Genomic DNA, 17,885 nt, shown 5'->3' with positions numbered 1-17,885 from the left:
TGTTAGAGAAATGCGTACAATACCAGCTTAGTCAACACATCGACAACTTCCACCTGCTGGACGACTTCCAATCGGGATTCAGACCAGGGCACAGCACTGAAACAACCATGCTCCACATTGTGGACGACGCCCTCCAAGCCCTGGACCAAGGCAAAACATGCCTCCTAATCCTTTTAGATCTATCTTCCGCCTTCGACACGGTCAATCATGAAAAACTACTTGAACGCCTTAAACACAGGATGGGTCTGGATGGCGTTGTCCTTGAATGGTTCAGGTCCTTCCTCCATAACCGATCTCAAAGATTCCTCATTGACGGCAAACTATCCGCTCCCACCCCGGTCACGGTTGGAGTCCCTCAAGGCTCAACCCTGTCTCCTACCCTCTTTAATCTTTACTTGGAGCCTCTCACTGAAATTCTACGCTCCGCCAATATCTCCTACCACATGTACGCGGATGACACCCAAATTTACATCAATATCTCCTCACTCAAGGAGGTCCTCGCCCTGAACGAAACCCTGAAACTAACCGTTCAGTGGCTTGCTACTAACCAACTAAAACTCAACGCCAAGAAAACTGAATTTCTCCTGATCTCCCCATCCAAAGCCAACCCGGAGCTACAGGTGTGGTTCAAGGCCATCACAGCCCTAAATTGTCCCCCGACCATCGTGGACTCCGCCAAATCACTGGGCATATTTCTTGACTGCAACCTGAACATGCGTGACCACATTAATTCAATGGCCAAGGCAGCCAGATTCCACCTGAGCTACCTCTGGAAATTAAAACCCTTCATCGATGCTCCAGATTTGAAAATGGCAGTCCAAGCTCTAGTCATATCCAGACTGGAATTTGGATGCTCCACCCTCACAGGCCTACCCAAGCGCTCCTTGGCACCGCTAAAAGCCTGTCTCAACGCGGCTGCCAGACTACTCACCGGCACCAGGAAATTCGACCACATCTCTCCACATCTGAAAGCCCTAAACTGGCTCCCTCTAGAGGCCAGAATACAGCTGAAACTGGCGTGCATTACACACAAGGCCTTATACGCAAACTCCCCTGCATACCTTTCACAGAAGCTGGTGCTATCGGGAGGAAACAGGAAATCTCGATCCACTAACAGTCTCCTGCTCCGACCCGCCCACTTTCGCAAAAAAAGAACCTACAATAGGGCATTCACCGGGGCAGCACCAAGAATTTGGAACTCCTTCCCGCCCGCTATCAGAAGAATCCCCACTCTTGCTCGCTTCAAGAAGGAAGCCAAAACCTTCCTCATGGGTAAATTCCTGTACTAAGTCCTCCTCTAAGCAGATATGACTTGCTGCCTGATACCATGACTATTGCGCCTTCCGCAACCCTATAACCGGACTCCATCGAGACCCAAGGGGGCCATGGTCTCTGCCAACCCTAGCTTGAATTTTAGTTCTCATGTGTGCTCCCTTTGCCCCCATGCTACCTCATCCCCCCCCTTTATGCTATATTTCTTTGCTTTTGATACTTTACTGTTTGCACTGTTTCTCTATGATGTTTTTTTCTTTCCTGTTAACCATGTAAAGCGCTCTGATACCCTCATGGGTCATGTTCGCGCTCTATAAAACACTAAAATAAAATAAAAAATAAATAAAATAAAATAATGGGGCGCTCCGTTCAGCTCCTACCCTGAAAGTATCGGGGTGATTTGTCAAGCGGGGGCCGAGAAAAAAGGGGGGTTCCAAAACACGTTTTCCCCATGCATTTTTCCATAGGACCTTTAGTCGAAGGTACAGCCCGAACGGCTGAACAGAATTATTTGAAATTTGGCAGAGAGGTAGTCCTCAGGTCAGGGAAGTGCCTTTTGCAGGTCGGGTGTCAATCTGTTCAGTAGTTCCTGAGAAAATAGCATTTAAAAGCATATAAATATCTATAAGCACGCACTGTGCGTGCAGCTTGCGAGCACCCTAACGTGCGCGAGCGTAATTCTGATTGGTGGTTACATGTTAGTCAACGTTCGAATCGGTGGAAATCAGGAAGTGTCGGCCGCCATTTTGTTTGTTTTCAGTGCGAGAGTGAAAAAGGGAGGTGGCGAACGTGAAAAGGGGGCAGGGTAGAGAGTTCCTGACCCCCTAGCCCTTGTCAGGGGGTCCCTGAAGGACCCCGAAGGCAGAAATGTTCTAAAAAAAAAAAAATTTTTAAATCGCGGGGGTGCACGGTGAAAAACCCCCCCAAAAAATGTAATACGTAGTTTATTGTAAAATAAATATATAAAAAAAATAATAATACATAAATAAATTAGCATTTAAAAAACCGTACAAATTCACAGAAAAAACCATAGGTTTCACACATGTTATAGTTAGGTGGATATTTCACTCGTAAAAAACCAATGATATTCCCCCGTTATAGTTAGTTCAGATAACTATAACTCGCGCGACCGCCACTCTATCACAAGGATGATGCCATCAGTGATGTCATGAGTGATGCCACTGACCATGTCATGAGTGATGTAATATGTGATGTCATGAGCAGTGGATTGCGGGCGTGCGAGTTATAGTTACCTGAACTAACTATAACGGGGGAATTTCATTGTTTTTTTACGAGTGAAATATCCACCTAACTATAACATGTGTGAAACCTGGTTTTTTAAGTGAATAAGTGAATAAGTGAATATATATATATATATATATATATATATATATATATATATATATATATATATATATATATATATATATCCATGTGTGTTACTGCAGCAATTGGGCTCGGGGCAGCGAGTTCGAAAAATCTTCCCTTTAAAAGTGGAAGGAGTGTCTCTGCAAATTCCAGTGAGACGCTCCGTTTCCCGTAGTGGACAGTGCATTTCTAAACGAGCAAGGCATCTGAGGAAGGCACGCTGTGCTGAAATGCATAATGCCGCTCGCTTTTAAACTGAAAATAAAGAAGGTGGATCAACTTACCTGTGTGGACTCTCGTCTTTCCTACAGGAGGGGATGGCTTGGTTTGGATGTTTTGTGCGTGGCCACTCGCACTAGAGCCCCCACCCTTAAGAATCCGGCGGACTGTGGCAGCTGTTGGTTTGTCTCAAAGTGCTTGGGAAGACGCCGGATCGCCGCAACTCTCAGCGCATTGCTTGGCCGGTAAATACTGGGTGATGACTTCATTGCGATGTCTCTGCTTACTTAGGCGAGGATACCCCGATGCGCAGAGAGCACTGTTGGTTGGGTGATGGTCAGCGGATCCAGCCCCCTTGCACTACAGGATCCACAATTCCAAGGGAGCTGCAGTCACCGCCCACTCGGGCAAGGACTTCCATGTGTGTTACTGCAGCAATTGGGCTCGGGGCAGCGAGTTCGAAAAATCTTCCCTTTAAAAGTGGAAGGAGTGTCTCTGCAAATTCCAGTGAGACGCTCCGTTTCCCGTAGTGGACAGTGCATTTCTAAACGAGCAAGGCATCTGAGGAAGGCACGCTGTGCTGAAATGCATAATGCCGCTCGCTTTTAAACTGAAAATAAAGAAGGTTGATCAACTTACCTGTGTGGACTCTCGTCTTTCCTACAGGAGGGGATGGCTTGGTTTGGATATATATATATAAATATATATATTATCTACTGGCAGTCGCCAGTAGATAGTTATAGTTAGGACCTATTTTCCATAGGAAATCCGCAACATTCTATTCCCAATAAGTCTGGCGCCGGTTGATGAATCCTCGCGACATTTTCCAAACTTTTGCCCAGCTCTGCTCCGCTCCTACCCTGAAAGTTTTGTGGTGATTCGTCAAGCGGGGGCCGAGAAAAAAGGGGGGTCCCAAAACACGTTTTCCCCATGCTATTTCACATAGGATCTGTTGTCGCAGCTACAGTCCGAACCGCTGAACGGAATGACACCAAATTTGGCAAAGAGGTAGTCCTCAGTTCAGACTCGTGCCTTTTGCATAAATGGTGTGAATCTGTTCAGTAGTTCCTGAGAAAATTAGGGTAAAAAAGTTAGTGATATCTATGGCCGGGGAGGATCTGCGGACCCTACCCGCACCGTAAGCGCACCCTCCCCGAAACGAGCGCGCACCCTCCCGATCGCGCGCTGAATGCTAATTGGCTGTCGAGTGTCTCTCTACATTCAAAACCAGGAACTGTTGGCGGTCATTTTCTGCCTCGGTAGAAGCGAGGCTGAAGAAGCAAGGGGAATAAGTGTGTAAAACATATAAAGTTGGCAGAGTGGAAATACTCTGACCCTCTAGAGGTGCTTAGGGGGTCCCAGAAGGACCCTCTGAGGCCCCCTTTTTTTTTAAATGGCGAAATACACGCACGGTGCGCGCATCCTAACGCGTTGGGTGCACGGATTCTCACGCGTTGGGTGTGCGGATCCACGTCAATGTTTTTAAAAAAAAGACAAGAAATCATTGGTTGTATGACTATTTTCTACACTGAAAGGTAGGGTGTATATTTCTGTTTTTTAAAGGTATGATTCTTATTGGTTAACAAAAATAGATTGTAAGGAACATTATATATGATAAGCTGATATGTTGAAAAGTCAAGCACACTTCCTGTCTTGTTTAGTAACATTGTGTGCTGAACTTGTGACCAGTGAGCTCAGTGCAGTGTTCCATGACCTGTTTCTATGGTAACAGGCAGAAGGCAGATTGGGGGAAGGGTTGAAATGTATTTCAGTTGGAAAGGGTTGAAATGTTTAACCAATAGAAATGTGTGTTTGCTTTTGAGTTTATGTGTGAAGGATTGTGATTTGATGTTTACATGTATATGTGTGGAAAATGAAAGGGAAACTTTTCCATTCTTTGTTTTTGCTGAGAGGTGCACAGTGCAGAGATTCTGTAAAAGAAAATATGGTGAGTGATTGATATACTTCTTAATCTACAAAAGAACTTGAAAGATGAGTTATTTAATTGTGAGGGGATGTATGTAGACTATTTTGATTTTAATCAGACTAATGTATTTCTCCTGCTAAAGTGTAGGGAGTACTTTTTTTCCTCTACAATGTGTGTGCATGTAGAAACCATTCTGTGATAAGCATTTGTGTTTTTCATGTGTTTGTAGACAGATAACTATGCTGTTTTTATATTTTGGTAGAATTAGAAACCAGTCATTGTTTATGAATTTGTGAAATGAGTTATGTTTCTGCAGTAAAATATAGTACTCCTTGTAGATGAAGAAATGTGTTTTGGTATAGTGCAAGGGATAGTGTTGTTTGTCTAGAATCATACAGAGAGCCTGTGTGCATTTGGGAACCACTGTGAGAGAAGCATTTAGTAATATCTTGTATTTGCTGACAGATAACTCTTTTAAAACCTGTCATGTTGTGAAGTTTTAGTAGCATTAGAATCCAGTCTTTGCTTATGCGTTGATTAAATGAGTCATGCTTTGACACTGATGTGGTGTACTTAAATATATAGATTGTGTGCAGCACCATTAACTCTTCCAGACTAGTGAATGAGTTTTGGTAAACTCCTAGGATAGTGTTGCTTGTCTAAAATCACACAGTGAGTCTGTGTGCATTTGGGTAAGGATTGTGAGAGAAGCATTTGGTAACATCGTGTATTTGCTGACAGATAACTGTTTTAAAACCTGTCATGTTGTCAACTTTTAGTAGCATTAGAAGCCAGTCTTTGCTTATGTGTTGATTAAATGAGTCAGGCATTAACACTAAAGTGTAGTCGTGAAATATGTAGACTGTGTGCAGTTCCCTTACCTCTTCCACTGTAGTGAATGAGTTTTGGTAAACTCCTGGGTATAGTGGTTGTTGTCTAGAATCACACTGTGAGTGTGTGTGCATTTGGGAACCACTGTGAGAGAAGCATTTGGTAACATCGTGTATTTGCTGACAGATAACTATTTTAAAACCTGTCATGTTGTCAAGTTTTAGTAGCATTAGAAGCTAGTCATTGCTTATGCGTTGATTAAATGAGTCAGGCATTGACACTAAAGTGCAGTCGTGAAATATGTAGATTGTGTGCAGTTCCCTTACCACTTCCACTGTAGTGAATGAGTTTTGGTAATCTGCTAGGGATAGTGTTGTTTGTCTAGAATCACACTGTGAGTCTGTGTGCATTTGGGAACCACTGTGAGAGAAGTGTTTGGTAACATCGTGTATTTGCTGACAGATAACTGTTTTAAAACATGTCATGTTGTGAAGTTTTAGTAGCATTAGAATCCAGTCTTTGCTTATGCGTTGTTTAAATGAGTCATGCTTTGACACTGATGTGGTGTACTTAAATATGTAGATTGTGTGCAGTACCATTAACTCTTCCAGACTAGTGAATGAGTTTTGGTAAACTCCTAGGATAGTGTTGCTTGTCTAAAATCACACTGTGAGTCTGTGTGCATTTGGGTAAGGATTGTGAGAGAAGCATTTGGTAACATCGTGTATTTGCTGACAGATAACTGTTTTAAAACCGGTCATGTTGTCAAGTTTTAGTAGCATTAGAAGTCAGTCTTTGCTTATGCTTTGATTAAATGAGTCAGGCTTTGACACAAAAGTGCAGTCCTGAAATATGAAGATTGTGTGCAGTTCCCTTACCACTTCCACAGTAGTGAATGATTTTTGGTAAACTCCTAGGTATAGTGGTTGTTATCTAGAATCACACTGTGAGTCTGTGTGCATTTGGGAACCACTGTGAGAGAAGCATTTGGTAACATTGTGTATTTGCTGACAGATAACTAATTTAAAACCTCTCATGTTGTCAAGTTTTTGTAAGCTAGTCTATGTTTATGCGTTGATAAAATGAGTCAGGGTTTGACACAAAGGTGCAGTACCATGTACTATTCTGTTCACTGTGGCAGAACTGAAAATTTAAAAGTTTTACCTAAGCACTGTCCTAGAAGTAGTCTGATTATTTACTCAGTTTCTAAGTACCAAATAGATTGCTTCAAATGTCTATGCAGTATGCATGTAGTGTTCTAACATACTATACACTTGTCTTTTACACCTTCAATTCCCTAGTCAGTATCCATACACTTCCAGGAAACATCCTGTCACTTCCTTTGCAGTCCTCTAGAGACCCATTCAACAGCATGTACTAAACCATTCACTGTGCCAAAACCCAAACACTTATAAATTCACCAAGACACTCTCTTTCCAGTACTCGAATGATTCAGTCACTGCCTAAGTATTCATGCACTGAGCCAGGTCTTAGCACATGGACTTCTTCAAACCCCTATCCACTATGCATGCAGTCCTCTAACCACCTACACACTTGTCTTTCACACCTTCAATTCCCCAGTCAGTATATGTTCACTTCCAGCAAACACCCTGTCACTGCCGTTGCACTCCTCTAGTGACCCATTCAGCATCATGTACTAATCCATTCACTGCGCCAAACCCTAATAAATTCACCCAGGCACTCTCCTTGCAGTACTCTAATCATTCAGTCAGTACCCAAGTACTTATCCAGTGACCCAGGCCTTAGTATATGGACTGCTTCAAACCCTTATCCACTATGCATGCAGTCCTCTAACCACCTACACAATTGTCTTTCACACCTTCAATTCCCTAGTCAGTATCCATACACTTCCAGGAAATACCCTGTCACCCCCTTTGCAGTCCTCTAGTGACCCATTCAGCACCATGTACTAATCCAGTCACTGTGCTAAAACCCAAACACTTATAAATTCTCCAAGATACTATCTTTGCAGTACTCTAATCATTCAGTCTGTGCCTAAGTATTCATACACTGAGCCAGGCCTTAGCACATGGACTGCTTCAAACCCCTATGCACTATGCATGCAGTCTTCTAACCACCTAGACACTTGTCTTTCACACTTTCAATTTCCTAGTCAGTATCCATACAGTCCAGCACTTGTCACTGCCTTTGCACTCCTCTAGTGACCCATTCAGTACCAAGTACGAATCCATTCCCTGTGCGAAAAGCCTAGCACTTATAAATTCACCTAGGCACTCTCCTTGCTGTACTCTAATCATTCAGTCAGTACCCAAGTAGTCAAGCAGTGAGCCAGGCCTTAGCACATGGACTGCTTTAAATGCCTATGCAGTATGGATGCAGTCCTCTAATCACCTACACAGTTGTGTTTCACACCTTCAATTCCCTAGTTAGTATTCATACTCTTCTAGCAAACACCCTGTCACTCACCCAGTGTGTCTCCTTAAAGTACTGAAATCATTTAGTCAGTTAACATGTAGTCTTTTAGGGCCTCATGTAGGTAGCATACCAGTTACCACTTCTAAAATACCGAACGATACCGAATCGGTATTTTAGAAGTGGTAACTGGTATGTAGGTAATGAGTCGGTATTTTTTACCGAATCGTTACTAGTCGGTAATTACCGAATCGGTATTTACCGATTCGGTAATGAGGCATACCTTCCCATTGAGGGGAAGGTATGCCTCATTACCGAATCGGTAAATACCGATTCGGTAATGGGGGGAACACATACAAGGGTGGCAGGGTGTCACATTGACACCCTGTTGCACCCCTGATTCGGCCATGTGTGCACATGTGGCACACATACATGCCCTAAGGGCATGTATGTATGCCACATTGCACACTGCTACGCGCGTAAAAATGCATTTGCACATACATTCATTATTTACCACCAACTATAAGTTGGTGGTAAATACCGACTCTTAAACACACACACACACTCCCCCTACATCTCGATTTTGCTTTCGGAATTTACCGAATCGGTAAAATTACCGATTCGGAAAAGTTACCGATTCGGTAACATTACCGATTCGGTATTTTTACCGAATCGGTAATTTTACCGATTCGGTAAATTCCGAAAGCAAAATTTGTACCCCTACATACCAATGGCCAAAATACCGGTCGGTAACGGTATAATTACCGAAAATCGGCCGTTACCGACCGGTATTTGGCTACCTACATGAGGCCCCTAGTGAGGTAGGCTTTAGGGCATGAACTGCTTCAAAGTAGTGTGCACTATGCATGTAGTGTTTTAACGATCGTCACACTTGTGGTTCAGGGCTATAGTTTCTTAGTCAGTTTTTATATAAAATGTGTTTGTACAGTAATGGAATAGTATAAATTTGAAAGTTATTAATATACATTTATTTGTGATTCTTTTTTACAGATACAGAACAGGAGTGTTTCTCATCTGTTTGCACTCTTCTCGTGCAAGATTGTTTGGATAAAGGGTCCTTAGGTGTTTCATCATACTTGCTGTGCCACGCGAGTATTTTTTGTTAGGATACCCTCGTAACAGAACTCTTTGGCAAATCTTGCGAGTGACGAAGGTGGCATTGGTCTATGTTTGCCCCTTGGGAAAAGTAAAAAATGTCCTCACCACTGAAGAAAAACGTTGTGGGCGTGGTGCTTTCTGCAAAAAATGTTCCTCAGATTCGGTAAATATTTTAAAGCGGCAACATTTACAGTTTTTGTAAGTTAAACTTATAAAATTTTGTTAGCTGTATGCATTTTATATATCTGTGATTTGTTTCTTGTGGTATTTTGTTGAGAATACCATGTTCGTTTTTTTTTAACAATCTTTCTGATTTTCCAGGTCTGTCGTCGACATCCATGGTCCCCACAGGAGTGTTACGCCTTGTTGTTCTGTATTATTGTTGTTACATTTTGTTTATTAGTTTATTGTTCATATATATGTTAATAAAAAAATTAAGTTTGAAAATAGTTTATCGTTTACATATTTATTATTATAAAAAATAAAGTTTGAAAAAAAAATTAATAACGTTTTTAGTTGTTCTCTTAACTGCTGTGTGACTCTTTCTTGTTCTTATTACTGTTATTTGATGGAGTCCACTATGGTGTTAAATTTTGGGGCACTTATCGCTGGAATACTGGTGATATCTGCAGTTTGCATCAACTTCTGAATAGTGTGTTAGATTTATCTCAACTTTACTTCCGTTAAAGTGCTGATAATGAAATGGAGAGTAGCCGTTCCCGTGCAAAAAGACACGAGGTGCACCTTTCCGATTTATTCTAAATACTAAAATCCTGTATTGAATTGCACTGAGGTATTGGCTGCACTTACAGTGTACACACAAAATCTATTAAGAAATCTCATTGTATTTATATTGATTGGGAATAGTGCGTCAGGTGCTGGATCTTGACGAGATACACTGCTCAGTTCGTATATTGTTCTGCACACGAAAGAAATCACATCACAACTTTCACACCAATTGCAATGCGAAACAAATTCCGGCGATAAGACACGTTAGCACCAGGGATTTTACACCTGCTTTCTGCTGGTGTTAAGCAGGACAACTACCTGCACCATGAAAGGGAACACAGCCAAGAGCCACACCAGAACACCCACAGGTGCCATAGAGTCAATGAGCATGATACAGGGATACCCATGAGGGCCAGAAGACTCATCTCAACAACTCCAGGACCGCCAATGCCCCCCAAACCCACATCTTAGTTAGTGTGTCCCTGTGGTCATTGTCTTAGCATGATAGGCACGAGCCCTGCAACATCACAGTGTGCTGTCACCTCAGCGTAGGCAGTGAGCCTGGATGTGTAGCTACGCACGCATCCTACTGCATGCACAACTGGCGTGTGCTGGTCTGGGGTTCACAGGTCAGTGCAGGGGTGTGCCTATCCGGCAAGGGGAACGGGGTGTCTCAGACATGTCCGTGTACAGGAAGTGCGGTAAGTGTGTCTCTGTGTTCTGGTGTGGCCTGCTACAAGAGCCGCAGCAGTCGATGTTGTAAAGTGGCATGCACCACCTCCAAACGGCACTGGGATGTTGTAGTTGGAATGTAGCAGGACATGCGCAAATAGGCATTACAATGGTGTGCCATACGAGTGCACGAGATACAACAACGCACCGTACAAAAGTGTGGGGGCTCGTGGGAGGGAGGAGCAGCCGTTTGGCAACATAACACACAGTGAACTCGACCATGTGCCACATGCTGGGCATCTCATCCATGATGACCACGGTCGCAGACATCTCACAACACCAACGACTGGCCTTTGTACACATCCTGTATGAATGCAGCATGGTTTTCACTTCTATGCTCGTTAAGTGGTGTGATGTTGGCGGGTTGTGTGACTTGTGCTCCTTGTTGGTGTGTTTCATTTTGGCCATTGTTAGTCTATATGTATGTTGTACTTAATTGTGCATGTGTGCCATTCTGCCCATCTCCCACCCCCTCCCCCCACTCTCTGCTTCTTCCTCTTCCTAGTGCTGTTGTGCCTATAATTTTGTTGCTGCACACATAAATACATGTAAACAATAAATTAGAATAGTTCCTTGATTCTTTTAGGTTTCAAAACTTCTCTATTGGTTTCTTTTTAATTTTCCATATGAACCGTTTTTTAAATATTCAACAACACATAGAAGTCAGAAGTGCAACGTATTCTATCAACACACTTTCTAGAACATTCTACAACACGTGCAGGTTAAAAGTTCATCAATTTTTTAAAACTTAACGATATTTTTTTGTAACATTTTCTTGAACATTTAACGACACGTGCAGAATAAAAGTTGACGATTGTTTTAAGTTCGAACAGTGCCTTCCAAATGCAAGTAGCAGGTGTGGTTGAGATGAGCAAATTTAATCCTATGATATGTACTCCACGTTGAAACTGCATTTTTTTTTTTTTTTTTTTTTGGAAAACCTTTATTGACATTGCAAATAAAGACAAGTATGGGCCTACAACCCTCGGGGCCGGTCGCTAAGCAATGAAAACAACAGCAAACAGATTTTAATCACATGTAGCACCTCGGGAAGCAGATTTTCCATGCTAGTATTCTCTTGTCCACCGAATAGCCCAAGAGGGGAACCAGGATATAAAAGGTTTTCATTTTACAATAAGGGATAGAAGGATCAGGTGCCAATCAAGTTCTCAGCAGCGAAAAAGGCAGGCAGAATAATGAACGTCAACAATAAATGGCAAGCTATCAAGTCACTGGCGCAGAAACAGAAGGTTCAGGATGTGGAGGAATATCACGAGCCGTGTGCGCCTGCAGTCTCCTGCCCTAGGACCCAGAAAACCCCACTGAAATGAGGCACAAATGAAAAAACAATGATTGGCCACGAAGGACACCTACCGCACTGACCCCAGAAAAAGACAAAGAAGAGTAAGAAAAGAAAAAGGAGGCCATAGAAACAAAGTAAAGGACTAAAGAAGCCCCTCCCCCACCCCCCCACCCTGCACCTCTGCAGATGACTACGGCCCCCCCCCCGCAGCGTGCCTGTCGCCCCAGAACCAGACCCGAAATATAGAAGAAACAGAGAAAAAGGGGAAAGAGAGGAAACCCCCCTAACAGAAAAGGGGGAGAGAGAAATAATAAACTGGAGGAGGGCCTTCAACCATGCCCCCGGCTTCTCCCTCCCGCACAATATATTCTTTCCCAGCGCAAACAGTAAACAGCAAAAATTCGGCCACATCTAAGAGAAATGGGGAGCATTATGCACTGGCTACACTATTAGTTACGTCGTGAAAGCACACAACCCCCCAGCCCGCCCGCCTATTAATTGACCACCTCGGAAGTATCAACCTTATCCTTGGCCACTCTTTGCGAATCCACCAGTGCATACCCATCGACCCACCATCATGTCCAAAGTTACAAGGAAGAGGAGCGTCCAGAGAAGACTAGGAAGGGACACACACATGTGGGGAGGACGTTTCGAAACATCAGCACAGTCATCGTCATGGAAGATCACCTTTCCCAGTACTGCCCCAGGGCCCGCGCCGCACACAAGGTCCAGGAAGGAGAAATCGGCCAGAGCAGGCGATCGTTGCGTGAAGATTGCCTGGGTCGCCGGAGGCCGCGCATGGGACAAAGTCACCACCGTCTGCTCAAGTCCAAAACCTCCGAAACAGACCGACCCCACAGCCAGCCGACCACACGCTGCCACAGTGTCCAAAGTTTCCATCCGTCCCTTATCCACAGAGGCGGTCACGGTACTTTCCTCCTGTGGAAGGTGAGACAGAGCCTTATGTACCTGGGGACAGGCAGACCGCAACTTTTCCGACGCTGACGCAATACCATCCAGCTTCCTCCCCAATACCAGGGCGCCGTGGACCAGGGTGGAATGAAGGGCTCCGAGAGCATCTAGAAGGTCACCGTACCCCAGCACGGTCCCCCGCGCTCGCTCCGCCACGCTCCTTTGCGCCACACACTCCCAATCTTGCTGTGACCCAGTGTACAGGATGACAGAGTCCATCCCATCAAGATGGCCGCAGGGCAGGGCCATCCCAGATGGGGACCGGGTCTCAGGCACGGGCGCAGCAAGTTCCATATCCCTGCAAACAAAGATCCGGAGGCAGGCAAAATGTGTATACAGTGTGCGGCCACAGGCAACAGTCGTTCTCCCCCTGGGCCAGTGTCCGCGAAAACCGGGAGCAGCCCGCGCAAATCGGGACGAGCCACAGGCCGCGTCCGATCAGTTCACTGGCGAGGGCCCAGGCGATCGCCGATAAACCCCTGGAATCGTCACCCCGGGTATGCACCCGTCACGCTACTCTCGGTGATAGGAGCGACCACTGCGAGATTCAGGCCAATATTCGCGCCGCTTCGGCAGTCCGACTCCACCCGGTCACCAATGGCCGCTGTTGTTGAACTGCCACCCGGCCATGTTGTCCACCCGAGGTCCCGGCCCCAGGGCTGCACAGGCCGCCAACTTCAAATAAGCATTTCTCGGGCGGTACCGCCGCTGGAAGCTTCAGGATCACACGATCGGTTGCCGCTCTCGATCACCAACACGGGCATGTAGCGCAGGCTGAGGATCACATGCAGGATATCTGTGCGGGATGTGGAGGTTCACGGAGCCGGGAGCCTACGCTGCCGTCCCGGTCGCCATCTTGGCTCCTCCTGAAAACTGCATTTTCTTAACCAATCACAAAGATGCTTTTCCACAAAACTAATGTGCACCCTACTTTTAAAAAAGAATGCTTTTCATGATATCTTTAGAGATAAGTTATAGATAGGAATTAGCATTTAAAAAACCTTTGAAATTCACTGAAAAAACCATAGGTTTCATGCACGTTATAGTTAGGAATTGGCATTTAAAAAACCTTTGAAGAGGAGGAGCCTAGCGCGCAACCAAGATGGCCGCGTAGGTGCGAGGCTACCGAGGACCTCCGCGACCTCCTGCATAAATCCTGACAGAATCCTGTCCCAGATGAGGGGACTGTATTTGTGAGCCCGAGCAGAGGTGACGCCCGTTTTCCGTTTTTAAATCGGACCTCGGACACCGGCAGGAGCATCGATTGAGGTTTGCGGCCTTCTCCACACGGGCCCCCCGTACTGGAGTTGTGGGGCGATCCGGACACAAAGTGAACAACAGCGGCGGGCAAGGCTGGGTGACTCGCGTACCCTGCACTTTCACTTTCGCTTTTGCGCCCTCCTTGCTGCCAGGCGAGGTTGGGTTGCGGGGCGGTGTGCGGTGGTGTGGTCTCGCTGGGGTGCCCTGCCGGTCCGCCAGCTGCGGTCCGTCCTGCGGAGCGGTGGTCGCTCCCCCCTGGACCCCTTGAACTGGATTGTCGGCCCCCCCCTTTCTTGAGGAGACTGACTCGTCTTGGGGATCGAAACCATGTCCACAAAACAAGATGGCGATCGGGCTAAGATAAAATCGACCCGCCGTGGCGCGGCCCAGCAATCCAACAGTATGGACCGCTACACCCTCCAGAAGGGATCCCCAGAGGCGCCACGTAGGTCCCCTACGGGCCCGACTGATGCTTCCGCTCTGCCCACGGACCTGACCCTCCGAGACGTCATGGGCGCCATCGCCGAGATGAAGGCCTCGGTGGACCAGCGCTTCGACACTCTGGCCCAGAAGATTGACTCGGTCCTCGTGGACGTGGGCCTCGTGAGGGCTGATTTGTCTAAAACCAACGACCGGGTCGACTCTTTGGCCCACTCTACCACGGGCCTCACAACGGACGTGGCGGCCCTCCAACAGGAGGTGCGCAGGCTTGGCCAGGCGAGCGCCCTGATGAATCGTCGGCTGGAGGATTCCGAGGGTCGGGCCCGGAGGAACAACGTTCGCATTATCGGGGTGCCGGAGGGACGCGAGGCGGAGGCGGCGGATCTATTTGTTGAGGACCTGGTTCTCACCCATCTCCAGCCTCGGGGGCTGAGTAAATTCTTTGCGGTGGAGCGTGCCCACAGGGTCCCCGGGGGTAGGCCTAAGGTTGGAGCCCCTCCGAGGCCTCTCATCGCCCGGATCTTCAATTTTCGGGACAGAGACGCTATCCTACAGACTTCCAGGCTACAAGGGCCGGTCAAACTTGACAATATGGACATCAATTTCTATCCTGACTTCACTCCGGCAGTCCAAAAGCAGAGACTGAGCTTTCTTGGTGTTAAACGTCGCCTAAGGGACCTGAATCTCAAATATGCGATGCTTTTTCCAGCTAAGCTGAGAGTGGAGGTGGATGGCCACACGCACTTTTTTGATCGACCCGAGGTGGCCGGGGACTGGCTAGACACTTTGCCCGGAGATCGGGGCCAGGGGGGTGGGGGGGGTGCGGTTGGTGGGGAGGGCCTGCCGGATCAGGACTGAGGGACTAATGGTAGGCCTTGCTCTGGACTGCTTTGTTGTCACTATTGACTGTTAGGGTAAGTTCCCCTCCTGTGGAGGTCGTGTGGGGTCCCTTGGGGGATCTCCCTCCTCCTCTGGGGGACTAGTTAGTTTTCTTATCTATGGGGCGACAGGCACACTGCACTTTGGGGGGGCTGTTTGGGCTCATGCAGGGGTGCAGGGTGGGGGGAGTTCTGTTGGGTTGGGTGGGTTGGGGTGGGGTGTGGTTCGTTTCTACCGCAAGGCAAACCCGTTATTGTATTGTTGTTTTTGAGATGCTCTGGGGGGGACAACTGATGGCTTCGTTATGTGATGGGGGGTAGGGATTTGACATTGTTGTCCTGGAATGTTAACGGACTGGGTGATAGGATCAAGCGGGGTGTGGTCCTGCAGTATCTGAAACGGATTTCGCCTGATGTGGTCTTTCTGCAGGAGACACACCTTATTGGTAACTCCTTTTGTGCCATGAATCGCCGTGGCTTTCGCTTGGTGGCCCACTCGGGCTTCACATCAGGCTCACGGGGGGTGGGCATTATGGTCAAGACCTCGCTCCCGCTAGAAATAGACGAGGTGCGCCATGATGAGAGGGGACGCTACACTGTCTTGGTGGGGAGGATGGAGGGCAAGGTAGTTGTCTTTGTCTCTGTGTACGTCCCACCGGGGCTACAGTCCACCACCTTTGCAGATCTGGGGCGCCTCCTCCTTGACCTCCCGGGGGGGCTTCTGGTGGTTGGGGGGGATTTCAATGCGGTGGCTTCTGGGACTATGGATCGTCATCCCCCTAGGGACCTCCCCCGGGCACAGGCGTGGTTAGCGGGCCTTTTAGACACACTGGGATTGGTGGACTGCTGGCGTTTAAAGCATCCCACCCAGCTGCAGTACACCTTCCATTCGGGTGCCCATGGTAGCCTCTCGCGGCTTGATTATGTCCTTGTCCCTGCGGCTTATGCTGGGAGGGTGGGAGAGATGCGCCATCTGGCGCGGGGTATTTCAGATCATTCCCCGCTCCTATTGCACTTGGGTGTCTTCCCGAGGGGAGAGGGCAGGGTAGCCCCAATCAATGCTTGGTACCTGCGTGACCCCACTATTCGTGCTGACCTGATTAAATCATTGCAACGGTATTTTGAGGAGAATGTGGGGTCCGTTCCGTCGGCTATCTCCCTGTGGGAAGCCTTTAAAACAGTTCTCAGAGGGGAGGCCCTCTCCTTTATCTCCCATGCCCGCAGACGCGCACAGGAGGAGGTGACCCGGGTGGAGGCCGAAATTACTGAATTGGAGGGTGGTCTGGGGAGTGGGGTGACTGACGAGGCGCTGCATGTTCTACACCTTAAACAGGCGGCCTATAGGGCCCTCGTTACGGAGGCGGCCAGGGGCCTTAGCAGAGAGCAACAGGGGCGACTGTACGATGTGGGTGATAAGGCTGGCAAACTGATTGCGTGGTTGGATAAAAAGGAGAGAGCTAGTCGTGTGGTCCCGCTGATTGAGAGGATGGATGGTGTACGAATTACTGAGCCGGAAGGCATTGTTTCTTGCTTCGCGGATTATTTCCGCGAGGTATATTCTCCGGTCTCTCCCTGCTCGGAGGAGGATTCCCATGCCCTGCTGCGGGACATCGCGCTGCCCTCGCTTTCAGTGGAGGACAGGGATTTGTTGGATGCCGCTCCCACCTCGGATGAAATCGCCCTCGCCATACGCTCGGTCGCCTCGGGCAAGGCCATGGGCCCGAATGGCCTTCCTATCGAATTGTACAAGCTGCGACCGGATGTACTGGCACCTCACCTCCGCGCGATGTTCCTTGCGGCCCACTCGCGGGGCTCCCTCCCGCCGGACCAGCGTCTAGCTACCATCGTGGTTATCCACAAGGAGGGGAGACCGCGAGACCGGGTTACATCCTATCGGCCGATCTCGCTCTTGAATGCGGAGCCTAAAATCCTCGCCAAGGTGCTTGCCAACCGGCTGGTCGGCGTGGTGGGCGATCTGGTCCACCAAGACCAGTCCGGCTTTATTCCCCATCGCAACACGGCCCTTAACCTGCGGCGCTTGCACGGGGTGCTCGCGCGTGTTCCATTCGTGCGGGAGCCGGCCATCTTGGCGTCCTTGGACGCCACCATGGCGTTTGACACGCTCGAGTGGCCGTACATCTGGGCGATGTTGGCGAAATTTGGATTTGGCCCGGGATTCATCAGCTGGGTCAAATTGTTGTACTCTGACCCATTGGCGCAGGTGGTGGTGAATGGTCGAGTCTCGGCCCCATTCGTGCTGGGACGGGGCACGCGACAGGGTTGCTCCCTGTCGCCGCTCCTGTTTGCACTGGCCTTGGAACCCCTGGCGGAGTGGCTGCGGTGGCACCCTTCTATCCGTGGTCTCCGTTGGACCCCTAAGTATGAGGACCGCGTGTCCCTCTACGCCGACGACATCCTGTTGTACTTAGCCTCCCCGCGT

Source organism: Triturus cristatus, chromosome 3_1 (genome assembly GCF_964204655.1).
Source record: "Triturus cristatus chromosome 3_1, aTriCri1.1, whole genome shotgun sequence".
NCBI classification, from domain to species: domain Eukaryota; kingdom Metazoa; phylum Chordata; class Amphibia; order Caudata; family Salamandridae; genus Triturus; species Triturus cristatus.
The sequence above is the reverse complement of the archived record's forward strand: the minus strand, read 5'-3'. Positions refer to the sequence as shown.